General features: G+C 43.3%; 1 protein-coding gene across 10 annotated transcripts in view; it reads left to right on the forward strand.

Annotated features, from left to right (window-relative positions):
* The window catches only part of TENM3 (teneurin transmembrane protein 3), a 670,243-nt gene that overhangs the window by 357,274 nt on the left and 286,837 nt on the right, over nt 1-26,132 (forward strand). The window contains exon 1 of one of the 10 annotated variants that reach the window (XM_070408139.1): nt 217-256. The exons of the other annotated variants lie outside the window; for them this stretch is intronic. The gene's annotated coding sequence lies outside the window, so the exon portion shown is untranslated. Of the gene's footprint in view, nt 1-216; nt 257-26,132 lie in introns of those variants that run through there. 10 annotated transcript variants of the gene reach the window in all.

Below are 26,132 nucleotides of genomic sequence, written 5' to 3' on the forward strand. Positions count from 1 at the left end.
AGTGTGTGTCTGCGTGTGTAAGTGCCTGTGAGCGTGGCAGGCGGGTCGGGCGGGAGGCAGGGGCCGGCTGCGGCGCTGGCCGCCGGGCGCGCAGGGGTTAAGCGCCGCCCCCGCCGGGCCGGTAAACAGCGGCGCAGCCTATCCCGTCCGGCGGCCCCCGCAGCCCGCGCCGCGCCCGGCGCTGCAACGCGACGCGCTCAGACCCGGCAAGTTGGCGGCGGCTCCGCTCCGCACGCAGCGCCAGGCGCCCGGCGAGGTGGGTGAGCGGCGCGGCGCGGGCTGGGCGGCGGCGGCTCCTCGCGCTCGGGGCGGCGCGGGGCTCCGGGGCGGCGGGAAGCGGGGGCACTGGGGCCGGGGCGACCTGAGCAGTGAAACCGGGGGCTGGTTCACCCCCGCGGGGCCGGCTCTCGGGCTGAACTTGGCGGCCGCGCGGCGCCGGGGGAGGCACAGGTCGCCGCGGGCGCCGGAGCCTTTGTTCCGGGGCTCGGACGGGGCGCGTCGGTGGGGAGGTGGGGAGCGGGGCGCCGCCGGCTCCGAGGCGGTCGGTCTCTCTCCGGCGCGCGGTGCCTGGGGCGCGGTGTCGGGCTGGATTCGCGGGGAGCAAAGCTTGGCCCCCGTGGTTTGGATACTTTGTGTCTGAGCGGCTCGGAGCCGCACGGAGCAGGAATCGGAGCCCGTGCGCCCCGGGAGCTAAAACCCGTCCTCATTGCTTGACGGGAGGGAAAGGTACCAAGTAACCTGGCTCCTCCGACGAGCGATGTTCTTCTGCGAGAGACGCGGTGCGTGGTTCTTAGCAGGGAGAGAGCGTGACCGGGCAGAGTCCCTAAAAGAAACCCAACTTCAGCGGCCCCTGCAGGGTCCTCCTGCGGACCAACTTGCGCAGCGACTGGAAAGTCGGACTCATTCCACCCCTGCGCGTGCGATTCCATAACATGAACAAAGGTCGGAGCCCGCTCTCGGCGCCCGGAGCCGCGGCCCCCCTCCCTGGCCGGTCCCCCTCCCCGGCCGGGGTCCCCCTCCCCCGACGGGCAGGGACCCCGTGTCCCAGCCACAGCCCTCCTGCCCTGGGAAAGCCGCCGCTCCTCACATTCAGCGCCCGAGATGGTGTCGCTGAAGATTTGATCCCCTTCCACTGAAGTGGAAATACTTCCAGTAATTGGAAGCAGATCCGCGTCTGGAGTTGTACGAGCCAAGGTTTTCATTTTTAAAATAAACCTTTTGTTCTCCGGTTTAAAAAAAAAACAAAAAACGTTGCAGCGAGCCATCCAGAGACCTCTGTGTGCTAATTGCTACAGGAGCCCCTCAGAAGGGACTGAACTACCCGGAGGAGGCACTGGAGACTCACAGCTGACTTGCTAAGCCCTCTGCGCCGCATGGACGGTCGGGGCCACACGTTTTGGGGGGTGTGTGTGTGTGTTTCCCCACCCACCCCCCCGCCCCCAGCAGACGCTCACGCATTGAAATGCAACTCTTGCATTCAACCCCCCCTCCCCCACACCCCAAGCAGAGGCCTTATTCAGAGGTTGCAAAACTTGAGCGATGTTTGCGTTACCCCATTGTATACTGTGATTTACAAAATTTGACGGTACATTTGAAATCAAGAGTGAAGTGCGTTCCATTGAAAGGGATGCTGATTGTACACGAACTGGCAGTCTGAAACTCAACAAATATGATTGCAGGTGGTTAACCTGGGTCTTTTCTCATCTTTGGAGGCTCAGTTTGAAAAGCTTTTTTAAAAAATGGACGATTAAAGGCTGAAATGAGGATGCTTCTCTAGACAAAGAGGGGAGTCACTTGATCTCTTCCTTAGCTGTGCAGCCTAGAGAAGAATGGTGAGATGTAAGAGCCTCATCTTCCTTCCTCGGTTCTTGAAATCTGAAATGAATTGTGTGGTCACGAGGGAAAAGTTAGAAGACTTGTAGTACTTTTAACCCTGATGATGGAGATCAGAAAAAACATCACAGTATTCCAGATATTTTTCACTGCCAGCTTCTCAAGCCCGTTGTCCTGATTATGAATGATGTGGGAATGGGCATATTTACAGGGAAAAATGGCAGTTTGGTTTCTTAAAAAGCGACTTGATAGCTCCATAGGTTACCTTGCTTCCTTGTCTTCCTGCTAATCATTCGAGCACATGAAAATAAGTCTCAGGTGGCTAAGGCGGTCATGATTTCAATGATACCCGTTCTTGTTAACGTTTCTCATGTGAAAGTCCTCTTCCATGAAACCCGTATTTTAAATTTCAGCCACTCTTTAGCTACCAAATAAAATCTGCCTACATTTTGGCTGTGCCCCATCCTGTTTCGTAGATATCGGTGGCCTCATGTGTGGCTGGGCAAAATGTAGTTCTCCGCAAAGATTTAGTGAAAGAGAAGCAACGTAACATGGATCCTTGTAGATGCCTGACGCCGGTTTCCAGTGTAAGAGCCACCTCTAAACACTTAAACACGAACCCTTCTGTGGCTCCTATTTGCTGTTGCCACGTCCTGACATTTTTTTTTACTTGGTGAGGGAGTGCAGTGCACAGGGCCTTCTGTCATCTGAGATAATATGTTCAATTTATCACGGGACTCCTTGCTCTCATAATGTAGGGAGGTGCCGAAGGAGGCTCTGTCTAAACACGGTGATCTTGGTAATTAATGCCAGAAAATAGATTAAAATGCTGTATTCCAGGTATTCATTTCCTTAAAAGGGCCACCAACACCGCGTTGCTAAGCACCCGTCACTACTGCAAGTAACAGAAAATGACCCAAATTACAGAACCTGTTCTGTGCTGTATTCTTGCATTTTCTAAAGTGCATTTCAAAAGGTTTAACAAGACTCACTCAATGAGTGCAGGAAAAAAAGATCTGTTTTCAGCTCTGATCAGCAATTAAGAGATTGGGCTCTGGAACATCAGTCTCCTTATAATGCATTTTGTTTGCCAGACTTTAAACAATTGTGGATAAAGATTTCTCACAAACCACCTTTCTAACAATCTAAACGCAAGTGTTCAAGGGCAGTGTATTCGTTTGAAATTTTTGACCAGAAGAGTCATTTTTTAAAAATACAACTTTCCCTCACTTTAGGAAAGTTTAAATTTTATACTGACATGGTATCCTACTGCTTTCCTGTGCATTTCTGACTACTGTGTCTGTGCAAGTATATGTACATATACACATACATACACACATGTCTTTGCGGTTTGCAGCTGAGTGGTAATTATTCTCTCACCGTAGATATGAGTGCTTTAGCACTGAGCACCTGAGAAACAGTATTCTTCCCTAAGCATGTGTGGACCTTGTGAATTTGGTACCATGAAGGAAATAGAGTGGTATGTGGAAGTGAGAAAGTGAATTAGGGACAGTACTATTTTTTAAAAATTGATTTTAGAGAGCGAGAGGAAGGAAGAGAGAAAGATTATTGTTCCACTCATCTATGCGTTCATTGTATGTACCCTAACCTGGGATCGAACCCACAACCTTGGTGAATGGGGACAGTGCCCTAACCAACTGAGCTACCCAGCCTGGGCTGTTTGTTAATTTTATTTATTTATTTATTTACTTACTTATTTATTTTTTTTACCATACAGTTATCTATGTACTCTTCTGGGTTAGACCAGAACTTTTAAATAGTTATGGCTAAAACCTAAATCACAACAATTAGATGTTTAAAAAGCTAGATTTCCCATGACCTGGTTCTTGGCTCCTGGGACAGCAGTCACACCTGCAGATGGGGGACTTTGCCACAGAGAAAGGAGTTGCAGGCCCATGACTGTTAGCGGAGTAGGAGGGAGGAGCAAGAGAAGTCCCAAAGGTGTAGACTAGGGTTATTAGCAAGATTATTGCTATATTACATTGATCTGGAAAATTCTAAAAGCATATAATTATCAATACGAAGTTATCAATTCTAAATGCTATTTTGGCTGTGATGATACATGAAGCAATTCCATATCCTCAAACGTTGAATATTTTAAAGCGAAAATTATTTCAAAAGATATTTTACATTAGAAATTTGTTATATTTATTCAGATTTATCAACTTGTTTGCTATCATCAATTTTTCCAGTAATATGTAATTTAAAATGAACGAAGTTTGTATGACTCTTGTAGTCTTGTCTATAAAATGAAAAATTATGTAATATTTGTGTAAGGTCTCTTAAACTGAAATCTCAGTTTAGAGATTATGTATTAGAAATGTATTGTTTGTTTTCTGAGATCTCAAAATTAGTATTTTCCAAAGAGAATAACAATTTGATGTATAGAAGGTATTTGATTATATTTATTTTCTATGGCATATCTTTTAATATTTAAGAAACCAGTTGTTTTAAAATGGGTGTTTTTATTTTAGTTATAAACCTAGCTATTAAGTTACAAATCCTGTGTGTTTAAATATTTGCTCTTAATTTTCACAATAGGATGAAAATTAATCGTTCTTCAGTATCCTAGAAACAGTGCATGCCATAGACGTTACTGATGGTAAATTCATTTCTCAAGGGGAGATTAACAATTGAAAAGCACACAGATTATTTGAGGGCACTTCACGTCTAAAAATAGTTAGACTTGGGAAACCATGGATGATAGTAGTTCAGAGAAAAAGAGCTTCTCTCTCAAGTATGATTATTCCCCGCTCTTCCTATTAAATACTATTTCACATAAACACGTTGTTTTATTCATTTACAAGGCAGATGGCTTCTAGAGCATACCAAAATGACTAATCTAGCGCTGATGCAGAAAAACACATCCATTTTTCCTATTTATACATATCAACCTCAAATTTTTAAAAATCGAAATGCAGTGTGGGAGTTTCAGTGAATGCGTTTCATGGTTGTCTCTGCACAGCCCCTTGTGAAACCATTTCCCGAAGGCGGAGGGAGGGCCTTCTGTCCCGAGACCTGTGACATGTCCCCGCAACTGTTTTCTTTTAAATAAGACAAAGTGGCCACACATAGCACGTTTAACACGGTTAATCTTTTATAATTACCTAACCGTGGTTCGATTTTACCTCCTGCTTAAACGTGGTACCTTAGTGAGGTAGACACCTGGCTGTGCTCTTAAAAGTTTATTTGTCTTTCAATTCCTGGGATAATGAGGGCAGTGCTTCTCCTTAATTATCTTTGTCCAGGGAAACGCTGAGAGGTCTGGGTAGTCAAACAGGGCCGTTTGGATTTGTGAGGTCAGGTCAGATGCAGGGAAAGTGGTTAAGTGCATTCTCATCGCAGTGAGCGCTTCATCAGGAACGTGACCTTGAAGGAGGTGGGAAAAGCCATTTGGCTGTTTTATGGCAGCCACCCTGGCTTGTTGGAGCACCGACAGATTTTCACATGCCACTTTGTCACAGTTCTTCCTTTCTGTTCTCAGATATGCCCTCTGATTGTAGATCATCAGCGTGGAGGTGAACATTACAATTAGTTTCTTTCTAATGATAGATTTTCCTTCATGAGTTTATTTCATGCATTGATCTGTTTGGAGATAACCCTTCATTAAAAATTAAGGGGATCAGCCTGGCTGACCATTCTGTTCTTGCTTTTAAGAATCGCTTCATGATGACGATTAGTCTCTTTGCAAAGAGGGGACAATTCTGCTGCTTTTCAGATGGTTTTTAAGCTATTTGGAGGAGAGACTTGCACATCTCAGTTTGAGCAGTGGGAATACTGCTCACACGTGCCTGAGTATGTTTACCTGAAGGTGGTTCAAGCTTTAGTAGTTCTGTGGCTGCTGTTTTAGTAATCACTTCCCCTAAAATGTTCAAACAAAACCGAAAGATTTGTAGTGTATATTTCTTCGCTTTATGGCCAATATTTTCCTTGTGATGCATTTTATATCAGCTCCATTAAAATGGAAGTTTTGTTTAAATATTTGAACAAGTATTGTTTAATAATAGGAAGAGTTTTACTAAACACAGTACAAGATCTAACCTTTGGAAAACTCCAGTTAAAACAATTAAGCACTGCATACAAGATTTTCCTATGTAAAGGGTTTAAACATTACCGATTGGAGTTTAGATTTTTAGTGAAACGTTTATTACAATTAACCAGAACTAAATACCAATCTTATCATAAGAAAGAAAAAACTTGGCCCATTATCAAAATACCTAAATTATTATTTTAAACTTCCTCAGAGCTATCACCCTCTCATCACGCTATGAACTATGTAACGCTGCAATCTAAGGAACTCAAGATCACCAAAAATGGTTCCATCGGGAGAGCCACGTTTTCTCGATTACAAAGGATGTATTCCTTTAAGAACTTTTTATTTACCAAAATAAAAATGTAATTGGCCCTGGCTGGGTGGTTCAGTAGGTTGGAGCATCCTCCCATACACCAAAAGGTTTCGGGTTTCAATTCCTGGTCAGGGTGCTTGTGGGAGGCAACCAGTCAATGTTTCTTCCCCCCCCCCCCCCCACCCCCTTTCTGTCTCTCTGAAAATAAAGACATATCCTCAGGTGAGGATTTTTTTTAAAATGTAATTGAAATATGTTTAAAATGAGTTATTCTCGCCCTCACCGCCCCTTCCTCTGCTCCCTCCTTCGGGGCCTAAGTTCAGGCTCTGTTCCTCTCGCCCCTGGACTGTTTCATCAGCCTCTCACCTGGTGTCCCTGCCTCTGCCCAGCCTCCACACCACCATCCTCGTTGTCATTTGCCATCACAGTCCTGAGCCTGGCACCTCACTGCCTGAAATCTTCATGGCGCTCTTTGGGTGACGTCCGAACTCCTTAGTATGTTTTCCCAGAACCTTCACGATCGCACCCCTATCCCGTTTCTCCTTTGGGATGATACCTTTCCCCCCACACACCCCATGCTTGGTGAGTGCCTCTGGCCCCCTTCCCAGCCTCTCACCCATCTTTCAAGGGCCTGCTTGCTCGGGTTCTTCTTCAAAGTCTTCACCCATGGCCCTGGGGGGCGCTGGCTGCACCTCGGGTCCTCCATGGCGCCAGGTGCATCTGCCCCTGCAGCTCTCAGCGTGTATCCAATAGTCACTGTGCACAGTTCTCGCTCCCCCACTAGGGGGCGAGTCCTGTGGGGTCACAGTGGGGTCTTACTCACCTCTAGGTACCAGTACGAATCCCCATGCTGAGAAAATAACTTGTTCGGTGGTGTTTGTTGAGTGCTTATCGAATGAGTACATGTAATTGCTAATAGACAATCGTGGTCATGAACATCAGTTATTTCGCTCTGCGCCACAATAGAATAACTTACTCAGGAGCTGTTGAGTAAGTGCTCCCCATCAAAGGCCCCTCGGACAGTCTAGCAGTACTGTTACCTGTCATCTCTGAGCCCTGCACTAGGCAACATGTTTTATATGCACCACTGTCTTTGTTCTCACAACATTCCTTCCCGAAGGGATCTCTCCATTTTGCTGATGGAAAGGTTGTTACTGAGAGAGGTTAAGTGAATGTGAGGTTACACAGTATCAGATGGTGAAAGGGTGACCTCAGTGTAGTGCTATGTGGGTTCCCAATGTCACACTCCCCGCACACTCCCTGCTTGTGAGCATGTCCAGTGACACGCACAGGTATACGTTCCAAGGTGAGCGCTGCATTCTCCTCCCTCGCGCTGTCCGCCTTCACCTCCTGTGGCTGTTGATCACCCAGCAGCTGGTCATTTGGTGATGGTGGTTGTGATCTTGGTAGGAATGAAAGGTTCTGGGCAAAGGCTGTTCTCCGGGCTGATGGTATGAGCGTTACTCGTTTCGGTCTCTCAGAAGGCTCTTTGACCCAGCGGTTCTCAACCTGTGGGCCGCGACCCCTTTGGGGGTCGAACGACCCTTTCACAGGGGTCGCCTAAGACTATCGGAAAACACATATATAATTACATATTGGTTTTGTGATTAATCACTATGCTTTAATTATGTTCAATTTGTAACAATGAAAATACATCCTGCATATCAGATATTTACATTACGATTCATAACAGTAGCAAAATTAGAGTTATGGAGTAGCAACGAAAATAATGTTATGGTTGGGGGTCACCACAACATGAGGAACTTTATTAAAGGGTCACAGCATTAGGAAGGTTGAGAATCACTGCTTTGACCTAATACCTCCATTTCTTTGCATTTCTTGTCTGGTGAGATTTTGGGGTAGCTGAGTTCCAATTAGGTGCTCAGGGGTTTAGGCGAAGCAAAACGTTAATTTCTACAATGAAGGGCTTTTAAAAGAAGCCAGTAGTTCAAGGAGTCATAACACTAAATTTGAGTCAGAAAAAAATAGGCTAAAGCTGTATGCATAGATACATTTGAAATTTAAACACATTGGTATTTTTGAGTATTTTTTTCTAATTTTTTAAAACTGGTAAACATTATATCTAATAAGACTTTCTCGGGTGACGAAAGTAGGGAAGATATACCTTTTGTATGATAATTTGGAGCAAGAATTAGTAGACCTTCAGTGTTTTGGCTACTAAGAGATTACAGGGGAGGATTGTTAGGACAGAACAGCCATAACAAACCCTCCACACTTCTACTCTCTTGCCTCATCTTTCCTGACCTTCAACAAACTCAAAAAATTTAAACACCAATTTTACTAACTTCTCCTATGGAAGTGAATAGAATTAGAGATTTTCAGAACTGAGAAGGGTCTTCAAGGTCACCTGATCTAATCCAGACGACACAATTTACAGGTGGAGAAGCAACAGCTAACATTTACTAGGTATGTGCTGAGTACTAGTCTCAGCTCTAAAACCTTTCTATAAGCATTATTTCAGCTTGAGTTCAGAACAACTCATGGAGTTCCATATTCTTATACCTCCGTTGTAAAGATGGGGAAACCGAGGCTAGGAAGAGTTCAGGCAGTTGCTAGTTAGAGGTAGAGCACATACCCAAGACCTACTTCTGTCTCCACTGGGAATGGCTGGGAAGGCCACACCTCTCCCTTAAGAAGTAAGGACCCCAAGCCCCTGAGTTTCAGGTCAATCTTTGCATTAAAAATAACGATGATGCCCGGCCGTGGTGGCTCAGTGGTTGAGCATCAACCTGTGAACCAGGAGGTCACAGTTCGATTCCCGATCAGGGCTCATGCCCAGGTTGTGAGCTGGGTCCTGGAGCGTGCAAGAGGCAGCCAATGATTCTCTGTCATCACTGATGTTTCTCTCTCCCTCTCCCCTTTTCTCTGAAATCAATAAAAATACATTAAAAAAATAATGATTATGACATGTTAAAACTCCTCATATGTAGCAGGTGGTTTTTGAAGTAAAGATTCTTGGACCCTATGTCATAGATGAGAAAACTGAGGTTAAAGGAGATGAAATATTTTGTATAAGGCTATTCAACTACTAAAGCACAAAGGAATGTCGGGCCTAATCTGAAATTGATAGCCTTCTTTACTGAATTCTGCCTCCTCTTTACCTGTCAAATAGCTTTGCTTTCACTTGAACCCTAATTTTGCTTTGCATGTAAGTTCCCTTTACTGTTGTAGAATAGAAATATGCTAATATACAACCTTCCATAAATATTGGAACCACTGAATGTTACAAATATTTCCATACACCTCTGTTCAGAGTGAATGCTGACCAACATTACTTTTTGAGGAAGTATGTGTCTGCTAATGTCCTCTGTTTTTCACTGTCTGCAGGTTTGTTTGTAGTGAGGCGTGTTCATGAAGGATTATCTGTGCCATAGGTTCTATGTGGCATGGGTGACGTCCACTCCCTGGCCGATATCCAGCAATGACTAGCAGCATTGATTAGAAAATTAGTAGATTATGCCTTTATTGACACATCTCTTCCCTATTTAATGGTTTGTTTATTTAATTGATGGCTAATGCCTTCACTACTAAAGGCTATTAACACATCAGAATGGTATTTATTGAACCTGGTAAAATGATAAATCATGTTTACTCCTTTGTGCCCAAGGCTGATCTATTGGTGGGCTTGTGGGTTGTTTGTGTGTGTGTGTGTTTTTTTATAGTTCTGGTCTGCTGAGAACTTCTGCTTAGGAAGTTCAGTAAATTTGCATCTAAACTATTAGCTGGTGGTATGACCTTGGGAAAGTCACTCTGCTTTCAGTTGTAGCTGTAAGAGGAGAGGAGGAAGCCAGATCACAGTCAGAGAGAGACAGCGTCACGGGATCTCACTCATCTGTGGAATCTGAAGAACAAAATAAACTGATGAACAAGATAGAACCAGACATAGAAGCATGGAGCAGACTGAGGAATCTCAGAGGGAAGGTGGGGCTGGGTGGGTGGGTGGGAAGAGATTAACCAAAGAATTTATATGCACATATGCATAACCCATGGACACAGACAATAGTGTGGTGGAGCCTGAGGCAGGGGTGGGAGTGGGGGTGAGGGTGGGGGTGGGGGAAGCAGGTGCAGGCTCAAAGGGGTCAATGGGGCAAAAAGGGGGACATTTGTAATATTTTCAACAATAAAGATAAATATTAAAACATAAAATAAAACAATATAGGCTCCTGTAGAGGTTCTCTAAAATATCTTTAGTTGATTCAAGATTGTTGGGGAAAAGAATCAAACTAAAAATGGTAATAAGACAAGCCTGCACAGTGAACTATATGATAACTTTTTACATTTTGTGCTACTGGGCTAGCTTATTCTTATGTGCATGTCCTGCTGCTTCTGTGAGTGTGTTTGCCAATGAAGAAGGTGTCATTGGCTAGAGAAGTCCAGGTTCTGTGCTGGCTTTTGGTTGATTCAGTTGCCTAAGGAATAAGAAGGGAGAGCGCCCCCTGCAGAGGAACAGTAGGTAGGAACACCATTGCTCGCCAGCATCCAAGGAAGTGGTTCATGGACTATGGACTATGCATGCTTGCTACGTTTGGTCTTTGGTTGTCCTCATCCTGAATAGATGATTATTCTTCATCATGAATAATTATTACTATCCCCATGTTCCATCTTTACCTTCATCAAAACTCTTTCGAAGCCACTCTTTTAAAATCAAGTTGATTGGCAAGACACAGATAAAAATAGTTGATGTTACATAGGCATGTCTCATCTTGATCAAACACCAATTTAGCTGGTTTCATTGTTTACCTTCCCTCACAGGCTCTCCTAACCAGCAGTTGGCTATTTGAGAAAATTAGATCTGTACTCAGAGAGAGAGAGAGAGAGAGAGAGAGCGAGCATATTTACCACAGTTAAAGATACTCTTTGAGGCTTTTTCAAAAGAGAAACGTCCCTGTTATATTGAGAAATGACTGTGTCAACTGTAAAAGGCAAGTAACTCCTGAGATGGCCACTCCGAAGGCAGTAATACTCACCTGGGTGAATTCTGGTGCTTTTAGGAGTTGAGTGACATTGCATTATGGCCCCTTGCACAGGTCAAGCTTTAGGACTGAACCCAAATGGTGTCCTGGGTGGGCAGAATGATGCAATTTAGAAACACAAACTTGATAGTTGTCTTTAATGTACAGTTGTTTATTTGTAAGGATTCTTAGCCTTTTTCAAACTGCTCAGGTCTGTGAGTACATGATAACATGTTTGATTTCCTTAAAGTCTATTTAAATTTCATGCATATTACATTTCTTACAGAAAGCTACGCTCAATCTTTACGTTTATGCTTCCAGTTAGGAATATGGATTCCAGGCGCCAGGGTTTTCATAAATTGAAACAGATTCTTTTACTTTCATGCTCAGGTATCAGTATGAACATCTAGTTTATTAAAATGCTGATTAATAATATTCATTTATTTCAGTAGTGCCTCAGTTTCTCATGAGCTAAGCATTGGAATTATGAACTTACAGTATCTTTCCACCTTCAGTGAGGCAGAACGTGCATAGAATTAACTATTAAAGATTTTCAAAGTGTATTTGAAAGTTGATAGTATCTTTTCATGTAAAAAACATCTCCTTGCCCTTGCCGGCTTGGCTCAGTGGATAGAGAGTCGGCCTGCAGACTGAAGGGTCCTGGGTTTGATTCCTGTCAAGGGCACATGCCTGGGTGGGGCTCAATCCCCAGTAGGGGCCATGCAGGAGACAGCTGATCAATGATTCTCTCTCATCATTGATATTTCTATATCTCTCTCTCTCTCCCTTCCTCTCTGAAATCAATAAAAATATATTTCAAAACAAAACAAAACATCTCCTTGTGTGTGTTTTACAGACCATCTTTCCAGACCCCGTTTGCAGGAATACCTCAATTAGCAATAACAAGGTATCTACCTCAGAAGGCCCAGGGTGTACCTCAGACCCTAATGAGGTGCCTCCTTGCAGGCGACCGCGGGGAGATTGTATTAATCTGCCGTGTGGAACTGGACACCCTAAGAGACAGAAATACTAGTTCTAGGCTCTGATCAAACAATAGGTTGTCATCAAATCATTAGGATTTCAGAAAGGCATATCTGAGACAACATATCAAATTATTTCTTCCTTTCTTACATTCACCCAGAATAAAATTCTCTCTGTATTAGACTGCTGTGTTTAGGAGAATTCTTTTGTTATTCGTGCCCCACTCTTTTTTTTTTTTTTTTTGCAGGATTTAGTTAATCATCTGATATAATGTCGGTGTCTGAGAGCCTGATTCTGATTGCCAAAATATACATCTGCCGCGAAAATAAGCCTGCTTTTCCTCCAGGCTAACATGCTAAGGTTGTATGCTGGGAAGGGCACACGCCTAGCACATTTAGTGGTTGTGTGGCTGCCCAGGGCGGAGAGGAAAAAGGAGAGAGACCGGAGGAGTGGAGTGGCCTTTATCTCTCTCTCATAAAATAACGTTTTATTCCTCTTCGATCAAGAGAACTAAACTCAACAACCATTGATGATACCGTCCTATGCAAGCTATTGATCACACAACCCCAACTTCACTTAAATGACACCCATTTTATATATTTCCGTGAAAGTCTTAGTGTTGAACCCTATTTCTTTTTAAGATATTACATAACCCAGGAATCAGTGAGTTTAAGTTTTACTTAGTCATGATTACTGTAGAAAAGTGTGTGTGTTTTTCTGTTTACAAAATTAAAACTCAATATAGAATATTTAACTAAAGAGTAATTCAGGAATTCACTAATTTCTTGAGGAAATTCATTTTATAAATTTAAAAAAAATTATTCACAAAAGTACTGTGCCACCTGGAAAGCTCTTCCTTTTTTCTTCTTTTTCTATTTTTTAAATTAAATTTATTGGGGTGACATGGTTGGTAAAACTATATAGGTATCAAGTATATAATTCTATGATATGAAATGCGCTTTAGTCCTATTTATAATCATATAATTTTGAGTTCATTTAGACCAGTGATTTTCAACCTTTTTCAACTCATGACACATACAAACTAATTACTGGAAATCTGAGACACACCAAAAAATATATTAGATTTTTTTTTTTTACTGATCTGACAAAAAATTCAAAAAATATGTGTACATATACATACATACATATATATGTGTATATAATTTTGATTCATGCACACCAGATGGCTATTGTGTGTTGGCTGTTGTCATTTTTTTTATTTGACAAACTAAGGGAAGAGAGGTCAGCCCCCCTGAGTAAATACTCAACTATTGCATGTTTTAAAAATTCATGCAACACAGCGGTTGAACATCGCTGATTTAGACTCATTTCTTCCCATTTGTGAATATACTGAATCAGTAATCATAAACTGCAGAGTCGACAAACCAGCTGTTTTTGGAAATACCTATTATAATGTAAGGGTGGTTATATTTTATAACATCCTCCTTACTAGCTTCCCGTTTTTAACTTTCTTCTTCAATTCAAAACAGCAAAATGTTTCTTTCTTGGGGTCAGCTTGGTGTTTCTCCCTCTCCTGCTCAGAAAATAATACCCAGAAAGTATCAGGCCTGGTAGAAGAAGGGATAAGGTTATGGACAAGTGGCAGACATAAGTCAGGCTGGGTGAGGGAGGCACATAGCAAGGTTTTAAATAAAGTTCGGTATGTGTGTAGTATATTTGTGAGAATGTCAAATAGTCAACTTGGATCAGGAGGTTCATGAAAGAGTTTTGGAAGGTAGCAGCTAGAAAAGTTGGTTGAAGCTGGGACATGGAGGACCTTGAATCTATAATAATAAAAGTGTAATATGCTAATTAGACCAGACAGCCGAATGACCTTCTGGATGTCATTCCTGACAAAGCCGCGGTGGCGAGGGCTGAGGCAGAGGCAATTAGGGGCATTCAGGCAGGCAGGCGAGTGGTTAGGGGCGATCAGGCAGACAGGCAGAGTGGTCAGGGGAGATTAGGCAGGCAGGCAGAGTGGTTAGGGGCGATCAGGCAGGCAGGCAAGCAGGGGCATCAGGCAGGCAGAGTGGTTAGGGGCAGGCAGGCAGAGGCGGTTAGGGGTGATCAGACAGGGAGGTGAGCGGTTAGGAGCCAGTGGCCCCAGATTGCGAGAGGGATGTCCGACTGCCGGTTTAGGCCCAATCCCGCAAACTGGCAGTCGGACATCCCTCGAGGGGTCCTGGATTGTGAGAGGGTGCAGGCCGAGCTGAGGGACCCCTCCTCCCGTGCACAGATTTCGTGCATCGGGCCTCTAGTCTCAGATAAAAGGGCAGAGATGTTCCTTTCGGACCCACTGGGGATTCGGCATAGAACACAGTAACGTAGAATGTGTTTGGGGGAAGACCTCTCCGGTAGATGAATTATTAAAGGGAGATAGAAGTAGGAAACCAATAGTGGGCTTTTCGTACTCTAATTTTCACTTCATGACTTTCTCTAAATTTCTATTTTTTTTTTCTAAATAGATTTTATTGATTTCAGGGGGGAAGGAAGAGAGAGAGAAAGAGAGAAAAACATCAATGATGACCGAATCATTGATCAGCTGCCTCCTGCAGGCCACCTACTGGGGATCAAGCCCACAACCCGAGCATGTGTCCTGGCCTGGAATTGAACCGTAACCTCCTGGTTCATAGGTCTGTGCTCAACCACTAAGCCAGGCCAGCTGGGCCTAAATGTCTTAAATGTGGCAGTTTTTTCAGTGAAAGCTTCCCTGAGGCAGGCGCTTCTGTTCACTTTAGTATCCGAAGAGCCTAGGACAGTGCCTGGGCCTTGGCACTGCTCAGGGAACCCTTGTGGAATTGAATGAATGAGGACACACAGGATCTAAAAAGATCCGGTGACTTTTTTGAATTTCCACAGCTAATAGTGACATGCTGAGCTAGCATGCAGGCCATTTCTGTGAGCAAAGCTCTTTCCTCCTCGTCATCTCTTGTCTTAGCTTCTTAACTCATTTCTTCCAAGAAATAATTGTACAGGACCTTGTATGCTCACGACCACCTCCTCTGCGGTTGCGTTCACACCCACATGTAATTGGTTAAATGCTTTACTCTACCGCTTTTGGGGGATGGCAAGCCCAAGGTCAGAGACTATGTGTTCTGTTGTTTGCCGTTTTCTCTTTCAGCTTCCTCCTCTCTCAGACCCCCTGTACTCAAGACACCTTTGTCTGCACAGGGCAGCTTGGCCCCTGCTACCCAACCTTCAAGTCTGTCTTTTAATTCAAGTTCTTGAGGAGTTACAAGCATCCAGTTAAAGTTAATTTTGTTGGTAAAGGATCACTGATATATATATTTTTTATAATAGTTGAAATAAATAATGAAGTGTTTAAGGGTTTTCTCCCTCTCAAAGCAATAGTCTTCTGAATTTAAATAATGACTTTATTATTTTTCAAAGTAAAAGCAAAATTAAAACAATTCAAAGTGTTATTCCATCCGGTTCTGTGAAACCACCTTGAAAGTGCCACATAGAGGGAATTATTGTTTGAAACCATAGCAAAAGTTATAGGTGACGCACTAATACCGTCTGGATTTTACTCAGTAAGAATTTCACTCTGTTTTCACTGCACCTGTTGTCAATATATTGCTGTATTTTAGTGGAATAGCAATTGCTATTCCACTTTTTGGGGAGTACTTTAACCCAAATATCTCTTACTTGTGTAACTATTTTGTTATACTTTCTTTCCTGGAAAAAAAAGTGTTATTCATTAAGTGTAACAGAGGCTCTTACTATGATTAATAAAATATTAAGGAATAAGTGTTCTTAAATAGACCAAGAAATTGCCACACATTTATAAACATTTATAATTGTCAGGGAATCATTAACTTTTAGAGTTACAGATGTTTCCCTCACAGTTGAAGGGAGAAAAGCTGGAAATAACTGCTCTCGTGAAATAATGAGTTTCTCCACAAGATGAAATATTCATCTGTGATTCAAAGTAGTCCTGATATTACTATAACTTTTGCGACGTAAAACTTTTTAGAGAGAATTTTACAATTCATTTCATCTCAGAATGAATTAAAAGTACTAAAATAGGAGCCAGGCTGCCGGCATTCGTGGCAGTGACTGTAGTTCTACAAGGCGCTGCTTTGGAACTTCAGAAGCTCTAAAATTGCAGAGTGAAAACGTGTCAGGCTTCCCATGCTAGAGAAAGACGGTTTCAGAGACATATGTGCTCGCAGAGAGATTCTGTGAATCATAATGGCACGTGGTATTAGTTTTTATTGTCTACCCATAGCCTCATCACCAGTGAACATCATTTTGTATGTAGGTAAGGTGAATATATTTGCATTTTTTGTTTGTTGAATTAGAAGCTTTTTGAATAAGCTCGTCCTCTACCCAGTGCTCAGGATTACCTGCCTGTGTTAATTCTTTGCATGTTTGGTCCCTGAATTAACTAGGTTTTAGTTTCTGAAGGTCCGTAAGCATATTTTAGAGACAGGGTTTCTGTGGTCATGTCGTTAAGGTATTTGGGGAGACAGGCATTCTCACAGTCTCCCAGAGGCTCCGAAGAGGAGCCAGTGCCCTAGAAAGAAGTTATTTGCAGCCACAAGTGGTGTGGCTCAGTGGTTGAGTGTCGACCTGTGAGCCAGGAGATCATGGTTCGATTCCTGGTCAGGGCACATGCCTGGGTTGTGGCTCGATCCCCAGTGTGGGGTGTGCAGGAGGCAGCCGATCAATGATTCTCTCTCCCCATTGATGTTTCTCTCTCTCTCTCTCTCCCTCCCTCTCCCTTCCTCTCTGAAATCAATACAGATATTTTTTAAAAAGGAAGGGTTCTATTAGCAATTTTCCCCTCCCCATCTCCCTCCCCATCCTGGAAAACTAACATGTTTTGCATATGGTTCCTTGACTATAAAACCAATGCAGAGTGCTCTGTAGGCAGGATGGAGTTTGTACTTCAGCCAGCGGTTCTCATGCTTTGGCATTAGAAACCCCTGGCGGGCTTGTTAGAGCGGGGTCTCCGGGCCCTGTCCCCCCTCCCCGCCCCCAGCTTGTCTCAGCCTGGAGCGGGGCCCAAGAACTGCACTTCTAACAGGTTCCTGGGTGGTGCCGCCACTTGTCCAGAACCAGGTGGAGACCCACCGCCTTGCTCCAGGTGGCTGCTCAGAACCCCTGATTCATCCCCCCCAACCCCCCACTGCTTCCTGGAATCCATGGGAATTCAAGCCTGCACTGAGATCCCAGGTCACTCCTGATGAATCCTGTGCTTCAAGAGACTCTGACCCCCCCCCCCCCCACCCCCGGGGTTCTTGTGAAAATTAGGTGAGAACACATTAAATTACCTGGCTACCAAGATGCCCGATCAAAACCCCGAAATCCACCGTTACCAGCAGGATGCCCATAGGAGCCAGGTGAACAGGAGTAATTGAGAGCAGCCCCAGCGGTGACATGCGCTCACCCCGGACCCCTGACCAGGCCAGAAAGAACTGTCTGCAGTCCCTGAAGCATCGTTTCTCTCCGATCCTCATACGATGGCCATTGTAACCGCTATCAGCAACTTTACAGATTACTTAACAGAGTCACACTCTCAAGACTTCCTCCCGCAGGTAATGCCTGCAGCAGAGCCGCTGTGGTCAGGAGGTCTGATAGGCGTCATGTGCGTATGGTGTGGGGTCTCAAGTTCCTTCTAAGTTTTAAACCTATAAACTTTTTTAATGAGAAAAGTAAGTTGCCTGATAAAGAAATTTTACAATTATGAACAGTGCTTATTTGGCATTTACTCACACAGTTACCCTTGGCTTTCCATTTAAGTTGCAAAATTGAAATATCCGGCGATACCAGAAAATAGCTTTTTATTTAATTTTATTTTTTAAATTTCTTTATTGATTAAGTTATTACATATGTGTCCTTATCCCCATGTTACCCCCCCCCCCCCCGACTCAGGCCCTCACCCCCCTGGTGTCTGTGTCATTGGTTAGGCCTATATGCTTGCATATAAGTCCTTTGGTGATCTCTCCCCCTTCTCCCCACCCTCCCCTACCTTCCCTCTGAGGTTTGAGGGTCTGATCGATGCTGCTCTGTCTCTGGATCTGTTTTTGTTCATCAGTTTATGTTATTCATTATAGAAAATAGCTTTGTAAAACCAACTGTGTTTTCATGAACACCTGAGCTGTTTCTTGGTGAGAATGAAGAGGTGTCTAGGTCAGGGATTTCAGAGGCTTGTCATCATCTCTCAAGACGATAAAGGCTGCACCGAAGTCCAACGTGTTATATCCAGGGAGGGATGGCGCGGTCCTGTCCTGAGCAGCTGTTGGTCGCTCAGACGTGGGAAAGGCCCTGACAGAGAAGTGGGCCCGGGAGGCCGCAGCCGGGGGAGCGGGGTGTGCTCACTGCAGCTGCTGGTGCTCTGCTTCTGGTCAGGAGGGTGCAGTGGTGAAATACGATCATTGGAATATGGTCTAAGCCTCTATGAACATGCGCCCTGTCAGTATCCAATCTCACAGGGTGTTGTTAGGGTCTGTACCTTCCTGGGAGTGGGGGGTGGGGAACGGGAAGGCGTTCAGAACCAGGAGGTTGCCACCGGTCAGATACTTTGCAGTGTTCATCGACGCGGCCTCTCCTTCAGACGTAAGAGAAGACCCACGTATGTTTCTGGATCACCAGTCGGCTCTCTCTCCAGCCGCTGGGGCGCTTCTACTGCCTGAGGACGGTGGGCCCGCAGCTCTGCCTTCCTTCCAGAGCCCACCCTCTCCCCAGGTGTGACGTGCTCACGGCTCCTTAATGTCAGTCCAGGTACTGCTTGGGGAGGAGGGGCGATTATTTTAAGTTGCAAACCTTTCTCTTCCTTACTTGTTTATATAATACCATTCACAGTTATAATTGGTTCTGTTTTTTAAAGTGTTTTTTAATTGTTGACACTATTACAGATGTCTCCCATTTCCCTCCCTTTTACTCCCACTCCGCTCAGTATAATTAATTTTAAGTAAATCATACTAGTTTTAAAAAATATTTGACAGATTTCTAAAATAAGTATTTTTATTACTGTGTGAACGTTTCTGTCTGAAGCTTACTACAGAATATTCATCCACCAGAGCAGTTGGAACATGACGGGCTGGAAGAACTGGGTGGGGGCTCCTCGCTCAGTGTACTTCTCTGCTGTGTGGATTTATGCCCCTTTCACTTGCCCTTGAAGCTCAGAGGAAGGCAGGGGACCAGGGCTTTCCTCTCATTGTGCAGGTTGCACAGGAAGGGGAGGAAGGGGTGATAATCTGACCTACAAAACTTAAATTCCTAATAATATTAATAGTCATTAAATTTATATTAGGGGAAAAACATTTAACAATGTTGCAAGCTCAGAGGCAGCAAATACAAGGCATATAAAAAGGTTTACCACCATTTATTCATTAAACACCCAGTTTCTCACACTTTTATTGATTTTTTTTAGAAGGAAAGGAAGGAGAGGGAGAGAGAGAGAAACATCAGTGAGAGAGAAACATCATATCGATGGGCTGCTTCCTGCATACCCCCCACAACCCAGGCATGTGCCCTGACTGGGAATCAGACCTGTGACCTCTCACACTTCTATTAAAAGCACAAGTCACTTTGTTAACCTGTCTTCCTACGGAATTAGGATCCCGGTGTATTTGACGGAGGTCAGAGTTCCGCCTTCCGTGGGCAGCGTCAGGACGTGATGTCAGAGGTCAGAGCTGTGGGGCTAACCTGGGCTCTGCCGCCAACAGCCTGGTGTGGGTCGGCTCGGACCTCAGAATCCCAAGTAATGACCGAAAGGACCTTGAAAAGGGGCGTGGCTTGGACGGTGAGATCCCAGAGATGCACTTCCATTTACACGGAGACACAGCGTCCCTCCTTTCCAGCGTACTCTGGCTGGTCAGACCGGGTTCCTGGTCCGCACCTGCGGCACGCCCCGATGATGCACATAAAACACCCCCTTTTCATGAACTGCTTTCTCGGTCGTGTAGATTTGTTTAGGAATAAATCACCCGACCTGACATGTTAATTTTAATAGGTCCCCCTTTAGTGCTCCATTGGGCTTCGTGCCCACCGTTCTTTAGTTATTTCCCAGGAGCCTTTAAGCAAATTGAAAACAAAAAGATCCTGTGTGTGTGAGTGTGTGTGTGTGAGTGTGTGTGAGTGTGTGTGAGTGTGCCTGTGTGCTTGTGCACGTGTGTTTTAATTAACCTATTAACATTTTATCTCCTTTGTTTTCAGTAATAGTCATTCATCTATGTTTTGAATTATTGGCCAATTATTTTGAGGTTAAAAAACTAATCTCAATATAGATGTCTAAAATAAGTGATTTAAAGCAAAGATCAGTAAATCAACGATGATGATATGACTTTAGGATTTTTTAAATATATAACCAGAAGGGTCATCAGCTGATTTTTAAAAAACATTAAGCTTATTTGTGTGCATCTCCCTGGAAGCCCTGTTTCTAATCAGCAGTTTTTATTCGTGAATGTCGTTGATAAGCATTTGAGTTTCTGCACAAACGAGTTCTTCAAACCAGAGTAAGCAGACAGCAGGAGTTTTGGCTGTTTTTTTAGTATTAAGCTCGGCTACCGTATACCCCAGTCTCATGACTTTACAGGAATAAAATAAAAGTAAAGCATTAATTGCCACGTTTTCAATTCACCTAATTCATACTGCATGTGAGGAAGTTCAAAATAATTACACGATTCTAGGGCCATGAGGAAATCACGACCCAGGGAACTTGAGAAATCTGACTGTGGACGTGTAGGTATCGGTAGAGAGGTACCTAGTCTCACTAATTATTGTACCAGCGTTTCGTTAAGTCATGTCATCTGCCTTAGAGCAAATACAATAGCTATCTTTCTTGTCTTTATCACATAAGTATAAAGGACTGATTTTAGTAATGTTTTTTCTTCTGTTGTGTCTGATATCCCAGGACATTTGAAAAAGTTCTGATAAATTTGAGTTTTTTAATTACAAAACATCCAGCTGGGACTGGGCCATTTTTAGAAATAAGTAATAGAATTATGAAAGTTTGGGAAGAATTGAATATGGACTTATCCCCTGGGTATGGTCGTCTTTAAAATGGATGGCCTTTTTTTGTATTCTATAAGAACTCGTTTTGTGCCCTTAAAGTCACCTCTCTGGCTATCCTGATCTCCTAAGTGATTGCTAATTAAATAATGGCAATCATACATGAATGCTGTGGTGTAAATATTTTTTAAATATATTTTATTGATTTTTTACAGAGAGGAAGGGAGAGAGATAGAGAGTTAGAAACATCGATGAGAGAGAAACATCGATCAGCTGCCTCCTGCACATCTCCTACTGGGGATGTGCCCACAACCAAGGTACATGCCCTTGACCGGAATCAAACCTGGGACCTTTCAGTCCGCAGGCTGACGCTCTATCCACTGAGCCAAACCGGTTTTGGCAGTGGTGTAAATTTGATGATCAGAAACTATGTAAAGCTCTCAAATCAAGGCAACCCCTAATTTAAGTGAATCTGTATTTTAAATGTCAGCTTGGAACTCAGAAGGTGTTTCCTCTCAGTCCCTTCGTTTGGAGGGATACGCACAAACTCCTGTTTAACCCACAGTTGTAACAAGAAGAAAATCCTATGGTCTTCATTTTCTCAGCTCTGAGTTCCGGGCCACGGCTTCTGTGGGTAAACACTGGGCTCCCACCTGCCACATCCACCGTGGACCACAGGGCAGGATGGATGAAGTGCAGGATGGGGAAAGGAGAGGGGACACACACTGTCATGAAGGCTGCTAAGAAGAGGAGAAAGGTCCTAGGACAGTGGTCGGCAAACTCATTAGTCAACAGAGCCAAATATCAACAGTACAACGATTGAAATTTCTTTTGAGAGCCAAAATTTTAACTTGAACTGTATAGGTAGGTACGTTGTTATTAACTTAATTAGGGCACTCCTAAGCTGGACTTTGCTGAAAACGTCCTCAATCTGATTGAGGTACGTTCGCTGAGGTCGAGCCCTTCCAACTCTCCCATCCACACTCGTCTTGTAGACTTGTTTCGTCTATCTCCTTTTGTTCACCCTCTCTATATGTCCAAACCATCTCAACATACCTTTCTCAATCCTCGACACTACATCTCCTTTCACTCCACAACGTTCCCTAAAATTAACTTAATAAACTTTACTTAAAGTTTTAAGTCAACTTCACACTGTACGTGCGCGCCCGCACGTGGTATTTTGTGGAAGAGCCACACTCAAGGGGCCAAAGAGCCGCATGTGGCTCGTGAGCTGCGGTTTGCCGACCACTGTCCTAGGATATGGAGGGGTCCCTGGGTAGTGCCAGCCGGAAGCAAAACGAAAAACCCATGGCCCAGGAGGACCCTGCTTTGCAGCTTGTGCAAACCCCAGACTAGCGTTGCCCTTAGCGGTTTGCCCTGGTGTCACCGTGTCCTCACTCCGGAGGCTGCAGCCCTCTTGCAAGACCCCTGGCCTGGGCCCCTCTGAGACCTGAGGGTGGCCGGGCATTGGAGACGGGGCTCAGAGCAGAGCTCCCCGTCCAGGGAGAGCCCAGGCACTGAGCGCTCAGCCCTGAGACCTTCTCACTGGGATAAGACAGCGACGGGATTTAAGTAAATTGGATTGGGAACAGGATTGCTGGTGACTTAGACAAAGATGGGTGGTGTTTTCCTGGTGCAGGAGTCCTCCAGGGCGGAGCGTCCAGAGCTATGGAGAAGAAGTAGCGTGTGCTGGCCTTGGCGTGCCCGCGCCTGTGTTTCTCTGGCTGTGTCTGGGGGACATTTTAATGAGCGGGGAAGTGACCGAGCGCTAGACAGCCAGGGGGAGGAAAGGAAAGCTACTCAAACGAGCCTAATTGTCCTCCGTGTAATAAAAACTTCACTGTAACAGGGGAAGTGCAGGGACCTTCCGATGAACTAAAAATATTTCCAAGTTCCCTGCCACAGTTAGAGTAAACATGCCACTGTGTGTTGTATCTATATGATAATGATTTTTCTCAAATATATAAAATAAGTATTTTATCATTTCTATTTTTCTAAATTAGATGCTTATAAAGATAAGTACTTCTTAATATAAAGGTAATTGAGATAATCATAGTGAATAGATCATTCCTTATGATATCACAGTGCGTCATATCTGATTTGCTCATTTTCTTAAAAATATATTCAGAAGTCCATTTTTGTTTAACAAACCTCATTAAATCATTATTAAAACCAGCCATGATTAAGTTATTACATTTCATTTGAATGAAATACTTTCCTCTGGACTCTCCCTTTTTATCACTATTTCCAATTAAACTTTCTGTAAAAGCTAAAAGAGTAGTTCATTTTAATACTAAAGATACCCAAGTGTGTGTGTGTGTGTTGGGGGGGGGGCGTGGATTTCTTGAGTGGACTTTTTAATTATAGAAATTTCAAGAGATTTTTGCTTGGTGGGAAATTAGAGTAGAGGCTATAACCTTGTTTTTCATTGTTTCTGACACCTTGAACTTTTTATATTATTCTGCCTAAATGTAACTGCCTTTTTCTTATCCTGACGCTTCTATATTTGTTTTTATTTTATTTTTCTTGATTAGACTAGCCGTAGGTCTCTGTATTACATATTTTTTTCAAGCCTAATGTCCTTAGATAATTATCTTTTTCTCTTTTTTCTCTTTGCTAATTAGTAACCTCTGTTTTATTCTAATTAATCCCTTTGCTTGTTTCCTGTGGACATAATTATGGCTCTCAATATGCTGCCGAATACAGCTTTGTCCCCATTCCACGTGGGGGTAATCTTTTTTTTATCTTTGTTTTAAATCACTATTCTGCATACAGTTGTGACTGCAGATTTTATTTTTCTAGGTTTAATTCATTGAAATCAGTTAATGTGACTTGAATGCTAGTTTTTTAAGGATTTGAGAATTTTTTTGCGTTTTTTTTAGTGTTCTTCAAACTTTTTGCTTACATTCTCGCTATAAGAATTTTGATAAGGTAAATCTCCCCTCATATTTTTAATGAAACTCTAATGTTTTTTTATTGCAAGTAAAAATAGTTGCAAAGGGTTAATTTCCAATGTATGACAAATGCTGCATTTTTAAATAAAGCTGTCACATCATAATTTTAATGTCCATTAATAATAAATAAATAATAAATGTCCTATAAATATTATGCTCACCATCACTTATTTACAAATAAATTAAACTCTTTGATATTAGGGTATTTTACATGATGTCACTCTCTCTTTGAAACTTGTATTATCATTCCACTTTCCATAGAGCATGTTATTTTTAATGAATTTAGCTTTACTCTCGCAAGTCCTTCATTGTCCAACCTGTTGTACTCTTCTGCAACAAACGTGTCAATATGTAAATAAAAACTTAATTTAAAGAAGTTCCTGTGGCCACAAGGTTCTAAGAGATAGAAACAAAATTTCTGTTTTGAAGTTTTTATATAATTACAATTTGTATACACTTTCATATATTGTAATCCCAAATCTGAAAACAAACATGCATGTTTTAATAAAATCGTATGGAGAAAAAAATATATATATACTACTGGAAATGTATCTCAGTGGAATGGCGTGGCTTTGCAGTGTGTGTTTGACCGGGGACCCCTCTGATTGCTCATTATTCTTTGTTTTCCTGCCTAGAGTGCTCATGGCAAGTGTTAGGATCGTGTCTCCCTACTTTAGAGTGAAAGTCAGAAAGGCAAACCTCTTCTGCAGGAACCTCTGCAGGCAAGTCAGTATCCAGGCCTGACATGGACTTGGGTTTGCAGATCCCTCAGGAACGTTTTCTTTCCTCCCTCCAGGACTCCAGCTACCGCTTGTCTGACACATGATTCATATTTAGGAATGAGTTGATGAATATATGTGTTGTACTCTTCTTTAAAAGTATAATCTTTATTTGTAGGTGTCAGCCTTTGCTCTGTATTTAGCCAAATTCAGATTTGTTAATTATTAGGTGATTGAGTATAATCCAATAGGGCCACTGCTTAGCATTGTGGATTAGGGTACATAGGGTTCCTGACTCTTGTTCTGAGTCACTAACAGACTAAGTGGCACCCCAAACCCCCCCTCTCTCTCCACACCCCATCACCAAACATTCTCAGGCAGCTAGGACTGTCCCTGATGGAAAACCACGGATTGAAAACCCCCGTGTTCTTTGTAAGCCTGCTGGCTTTTTCATATATTTGCAAGGCCTGTTTAAACTTTAAAGTTTTCCACTATTATTTTGTTTCTGTTCATTTTTTAATGTTTCTTACCACTTTGCTTTATTTGATACACTGCATTCGTGCCTACTATATATTCATTGTAGATTGCAACCTTAATACATCCTTTTTATCCAAGTCACTGCTTTTTATATCAGAAGTACCACCTTGTCTGATATTAATACTGCTTTTTTAAAGAGTTAATTTTAAGAAATTGCCTTAGCCGGTTTGGCTCAATGGATAGAGCGTCGGCCTACAGACTGAAGGGTTTGATTCCGGTCAGTGGCACGTACCTTGATTGCAGGCTCCTCCCTGGCCCTGGTCGGGGCTTGTACAGGAGGTAACCAATCAGTGTGTTTCTCTCACACCGATATTTCTGTCTTTCCCTCTCTCTTCCATTCCCTCTAAAAATCAATGCAAAAAATATCCTCGGGTGAGGATTAAAAATAAATAAGGAAACAGATAAATAGATAATAAAATAGTAAAATGGACATTGTGGTGGACAGAAGAATGTCCCCGCACACCCTGTCTATGTCTTAATTCCCCGGACCTGTGGCTGTGTTCCCTTAAATACTACAGGGACTTTACCAATATAATGGAGTTACAGATACCGAGGCCATTGCATTCCAAAGAGAATTCGAGCTCTGTCGGACGGTCCTATTTAGAGTTTGCGCCCTCTGCTCCTGTCTGTCTTGTACCTTTTAGGACGCTCCTCCTTAAGTGGGATTCATGGGGTGCTATTTGCTGTAAGTGACTTAGAACAGATTTTGGCGAAGCGACTGAGTGTAAAAGTGGCGTTGACGTCCTCAGCGTGACCTGCTGGCATCACTGACTCACTGCACAGTGGGCCACGCTGATGACGTGGGGG

This window comes from Myotis yumanensis, unplaced genomic scaffold, assembly GCF_028538775.1.
Source record: "Myotis yumanensis isolate MYYU_CA2020_CCGP unplaced genomic scaffold, mMyoYum1.0.hap1 SCAF_3, whole genome shotgun sequence".
Classification (NCBI taxonomy): Eukaryota; Metazoa; Chordata; class Mammalia; order Chiroptera; family Vespertilionidae; genus Myotis; species Myotis yumanensis.